Here is a 4,893-nt window from a genome sequence, read left to right as displayed (position 1 = left end):
CAGGGCCCTCGGCTGCCGGGTGCCGTGGAACTAAGCCCCGGGGTCGGCAGCGGCCCGGAGTGAGGCCGAGTTCCGGGCCGTGCCGCGCGACCCGGGCCATGGCCGGGGGATGCCGCGGAGCTAAGCCCAGTTGTCGGCAGCGGCCCTGAGCAGGTCCGAGGGCCGGCCTGGGCGCGTGGCCCGGCCCTCTGCCGACGGCTGCCACGAACTAAGCCCCGGGGTCGGCAGCGGCTCGTAGTGGGGCCGAGGGCCGGGCCGGGCTCGGGGTGGCCCGGGCGCGCGGCGCGGACCCCGGCCTGTGGGTGCCGCGGAGCTAAGCCCTGGGATCGGCAGTGGCCCTGAGCACGGCCGAGGGCCTGGCCAGGCGCGGAGCGGCCGGGAAGTGCGGCCCAGCCCTTGGCCCGCATGAGCGCGGAGCTAAGCCCCGGGGTTGGCTGCGGCCCGGAGTGGGGCCGAGGGGCGGGCCGGGCGCGGGGAGGCCCGGGCGCACGACCCGTCCCTCTGCCGGCGGGTGCTGCGGAGCTAAGCACCAGGGTCGGCAGTGGCCCGGAACGGGGCTGAGGGCCGGGCCAGGCACGGGGTCGCCCGGGCGCGTGGCCCGGCCCTTGGCCGTCGGGTACCGTGGAACTAAGACCCGGGATCGGCAGCGGCCAGGAGTGGGGCCGAGGGCGGGGCCGGGCGCTGGGCGGCCAGGGCGCGAGGCCCGGCTCTCCGACGGAGGGTGCAGCAGAGCTATGCCCCGGGGTCGGCAGCGGCCCGAGGTGGGGCCGAGGACAGGGCCGGGTGCGGGGCGGCCCGGCCCTCCGCCGGCTTGTGCCATGGAGCTAAGGCCCGGGTTCAGCTCCGGCCCGAGTTTCGGAGTCGGCAATGGCCCGCAGGGGGGCCGAGGGCCTGGCCGTGTGTGGGGCAGCCCGGGCGCACGGCCCGGCCGACGGTCGGGCGATGCCGCGGAGATAAGCCCCGGGGTCAGCAGCGTCCCGGACTGGGGCCAAGGGCCGTGCTGGGTGCGGGGCGGTCCAGGCGCGTGGCCCGGGCCACCGCCGATGGGTTCCACGGAGCTAAGCCCCGGGGTTGGCAGGGGCCAGGAGCGGGGCCGAGGGCCTTGCCTGGTGTGGGGCGGCCGGGGTGCGCGGCCCGGCCCTCCTCTGGCGGGTGTCGCGAAGCTAAGCCCTGGGGTCGGCAGCGGCCCGAGCGGGGCCGAATGCCCAGCCGGGCGCGGGGCGGACGGGGCCGAATGCCCAGCCGGGCGCGGGGCGGACTGGGTGCGAGGCCCCGCCATCGGCCGTCGGGTGGTGCGGAGCTAAGCCCCGGGGCGGCAAGCGGCCCAGAGCGGGACCGCGGGGCAGACTGGGCGCGCGGCCCGCCCTCGGGCTGCGGGTGCTGCGGAGCTAAGCTCCGGGGTCGGCAGTGGCCCTGAGAGGGGCCGAGGGCCAAGACGGGAGTGGGGTGGCCCGGGCACGCGGCCTGGCCCTCAGCCGGCGGGTACCGTGGAACTAAGCCCTGGAGTCGGCAGCGGCCCGCAGTGGGGCCGAGGGCCTGGCCGGATCTGGGGCGGCTCGGGCGCGTGGCCCGGCACTCGGTCGGGGGATGCCGCGGAGCTAAGCCCCGGGGTCAGCAGCGGCCAGGAGCGGGGCCGAGGGCCGGGCCGGGCGCGGGGAGGGCCGGGTGCGCGGCCCGGCCCTTGGACGGCGGGTGCCTCGGAGCTAAGACCGGGGGTCGGCAGCGGCCCGGAGTGGGGCCGAGGGCCGGGACGCGCGCAGGGTGCCCCGGGGAAAGCGGCCGGCCCCTCGGACTGTGGGTGCCGCGGAGCTAAGCCCAGGGGTCGGCAGCAGCCCGGAGCGGGGCTGAGGGCTGGACCGGGCGCGGGGAGGCTTGGGTGCGCGGCCCGGCCCTCCGCCAGTGGGTGCCACGGAGTTAAGCCCCGGGGTCGGCAGCGGCCCAGAGCGGGGCCGAGGGCCGGGCAGTGCACGGGGCGGCCCGGGCGCACTCCAGGCCCTCCGCCGGCGGGTGCCGCGGAGATAAGCCCCGGGGTCGGCAGCAGCCCCGAGCGTGGGCGAGGGTCGGGATGGGTGCGGGGCGGCCCAGCGCGCGGCTCGCGTTCGGCCCGCGGGTGTCGCAGAGATAAGCCCCGGTGTCGGCAGCGGACCGGATTGGGGCCGAGGGCCGGGACAGGCGCAGGGCGGCCCGGGCGCGCGGCCGGCCCCTCGGCCGGTGGGTTCCGCCCAGCTAAGGCCCGGGGTCGGCAGCGGCCCGGAGCGGGGCCGAGGGCCGGGCCAGGCGCGGGGCGGCCCGGTAGCGTGGCCCGGCCCTCTCGCGGTGGTTGCCGCGTAGCTCAGAATCGGGGTCGGAAGCAGCCTTGAGCATGGCCGAGGGCCGGGTTGGGTGCAGGGCGGCCCAGGCCCATGGCCAGGCCCTCGGCCGACGGATGCTGCGGAGCTAACCCCGGGAGTCGGCATCGGCCCGGATTGGGGCCGAGAGCCAAGAAGGGCGCGGGGCGGCTCAGCAGGCGGCCCGGTGTTGGCCCGCGGGTGTCGCGGAGATAAGCCCCAGGGTCGGCAGGGGCCCGGAGCGGGGCCCAGGGCCTTGCCTGGCGTGGGGCAGCCAGGGCGCACGACCCGGCCCTCCTGCGGCAGGTGCCGCGTAGCTAAGCCACGGGGTCGGCAGCGGACCGGAGCGGGGCCGAATGCCGAGCAGGGCGCGGGGTGGACCGGGTGCATGGCCCGGCACTCGGCCGGCAGGTGCCGCGGAACTAAGCCCTGGAGTCGGCAGTGGCCCGCAGGGGTGTGGGGCAGCCCGGGCGTGCGGCCCGGCCGTCGGTCGGGCGATGCCGCGGAGATAAGCCCCGGGGTCAGCAGCGTCCCGGACCTGGGCCAAGGGCCATGCCGGGTGCGGGGCGGTCCGGGCGCGTGGCCCGGCCCACCGACGACGGGTTCCACGGAGCTAAGCCCCGGGGTCGGCAGGGGCCTGGAGCGGGGCCGAGGGCCTTGCCTGGCGTGGGGCGGCCGGGGCGCGCGGCCCGGCCCTCCTCTGGCGGGTGCTGCGAAGCTAAGCCCCGGGGTCGGCAGCGGCCCGGAGCGGGGGAGCGGGGCGGCCCGGGCGCGTGGCCCGGCCCTCGGCCGGCTGGTGCCGCGGAGCTAAGCCCCTGGGTTCGGAAGTGGCCCCGAGTGGTGGAGCGGGGCAGCCCGGGCGCTTGGCCCAGCTCTCGGTCGGCTGGTGCCGCGGAGCTACGCCCCGGGGATTGCAGCGGCCCGGAGTGGGGCCGTTTTCGAGGCCGGGGGCAGGGCGGCCCGGGCGCGCGGCCCGGCCCTCGTCCGGGGTATGCCGCAGAGCTAAGCCCAGGGGTCGGCAGCAGCCCAGAGAGGGGCCGAGGGCCGGCCCGTGCACGTGGTCCGGCCCTCTGCCGACGGGTGCCACGGCGCTACGCCATGGCGTCAGCAGCTTCCCCGAGCGCAGCCGAGGGCCTTTCCCGGCGCGGAGCGGCCGGGGCGCATGGCCCGGCCCTCCACCCGCATGTGCCACAAAGCTAAGCCCCGGGGTCGGCTGCGGCCCGGGCGTGGGCGTCCCAGGCGGGCGGCACAGCCCTCCGCCGGCGGGTGCAGCGGAGCTAAGCCCAGGGGTCGGCACCGGTCCGGAGCGGGGCCAAGGGCCGTGCCAGGCGTGGGGCGGCCCAGGCTTGCGGCCTGGCCCTCGGCCGGCTGGTGCCGCGGAGCTAAGCCCTGGGGTCGGCAGCGGCCTGGAGCGGGGCCGAGTTCCAGGCCAGGCGCGGGGTGGCCCTGGCGCGCGGCCCCAGTCTCGGCCGGGGGATGCTGCGGAGCTAAGCCCAGGGGTCGGCAGAGGCCCAGAGCGGGGCCGAGGGCCGGGCAGGGCGCGGAGTGGTCTGGGCGCGTGGCCCGGCCCTCGGTTGGCGGATGTCGCAGAGCTAAGACCCAGGGTCGGCAGTGGCCCGGAGCGAGGCCGAGTTCTGGGCCAGGCGCGGGGCAGCCTGGGCGCGCGACCCTGCCATCCGCCGGCGGGTGCCGCGGAGCTAAGCCCCGGGGTCGGCAGCGGCCCGGAGTGAGCCGAGGGCCGGGCAAGGAGGGTGGCGCCCCAGGCGCGTGGCCAGGGCCCCCGCCGGCGGGTGCCGCGGAGATAAGCCCCAGTTTTGGCAGCGGCCCGGAGCCGGGCAGAGGGCCTTGCCTGGCGTGGGGCAGCCAGGGCGCGGGACCCGGCCCTCCTCCGGCGGGTGCCGCGTAGCTAAGCCACGGGGTCGGCAGTGGACCGGAGCGGGGCCGAATGCCGAGCAGGGCGCGGGGCGGACCGGGTGCGCGGCCCAGCACTCAGCCGGCAGGTGCCGCGGAACTAAATCCTGGAGTCGGCAGTGGCCCGCAGGGGGGCCGAGGGCTTCGCCGGGTGTGGGGCAGCCCGGGTGCGCGGCCCGGCCGTCGGTCGGGCGATGCCGCGGAGATAAGCCCCGGGGTCAGCAGCGTCCCGGACCGGGGCCAAGGGCCGTGCTGGGTGCGGGGCGGTCCGGGCGCGTGGCCCGGCCCACCGCCGACGGGTTCCACGGAGCTAAGCCCCGGGGTCGGCAGCGGCCCGAGCGGGACCGAATGCCCAGCCGGGCGCGGTTTGGACCGGGTGCGCGGCCCCGCCATCGGCCGTCGGGTGGCGCGGAGCTAAGCCCCAGGGTGGCAAGCCGCCCAGAGCGGGACCGCGGGGCAGACTGGGCGCAAGGCCTGCCCTCGGGCTGCGGGTGCTGCAGAGCTAAGCTCCGGGGTCGGCAGTGGCCCTGAGAGGGGCCGAGGGCCAGGACGGGTGCGGGGTGGCCCAGGCACGCGGCCCGGCCCTCGGCCGGCGGTTGCCGCGGAACTAAGCACTGGAGTCGGCAGCGGCCCGCAGTGGGGCCGAGGGCCTGTC

Source organism: Sorex fumeus, unplaced genomic scaffold (genome assembly GCF_029834395.1).
Source record: "Sorex fumeus unplaced genomic scaffold, SorFum_2.1 ptg000183l, whole genome shotgun sequence".
NCBI classification, from domain to species: domain Eukaryota; kingdom Metazoa; phylum Chordata; class Mammalia; order Eulipotyphla; family Soricidae; genus Sorex; species Sorex fumeus.
Note: the sequence above shows the minus strand (reverse complement) of the source record.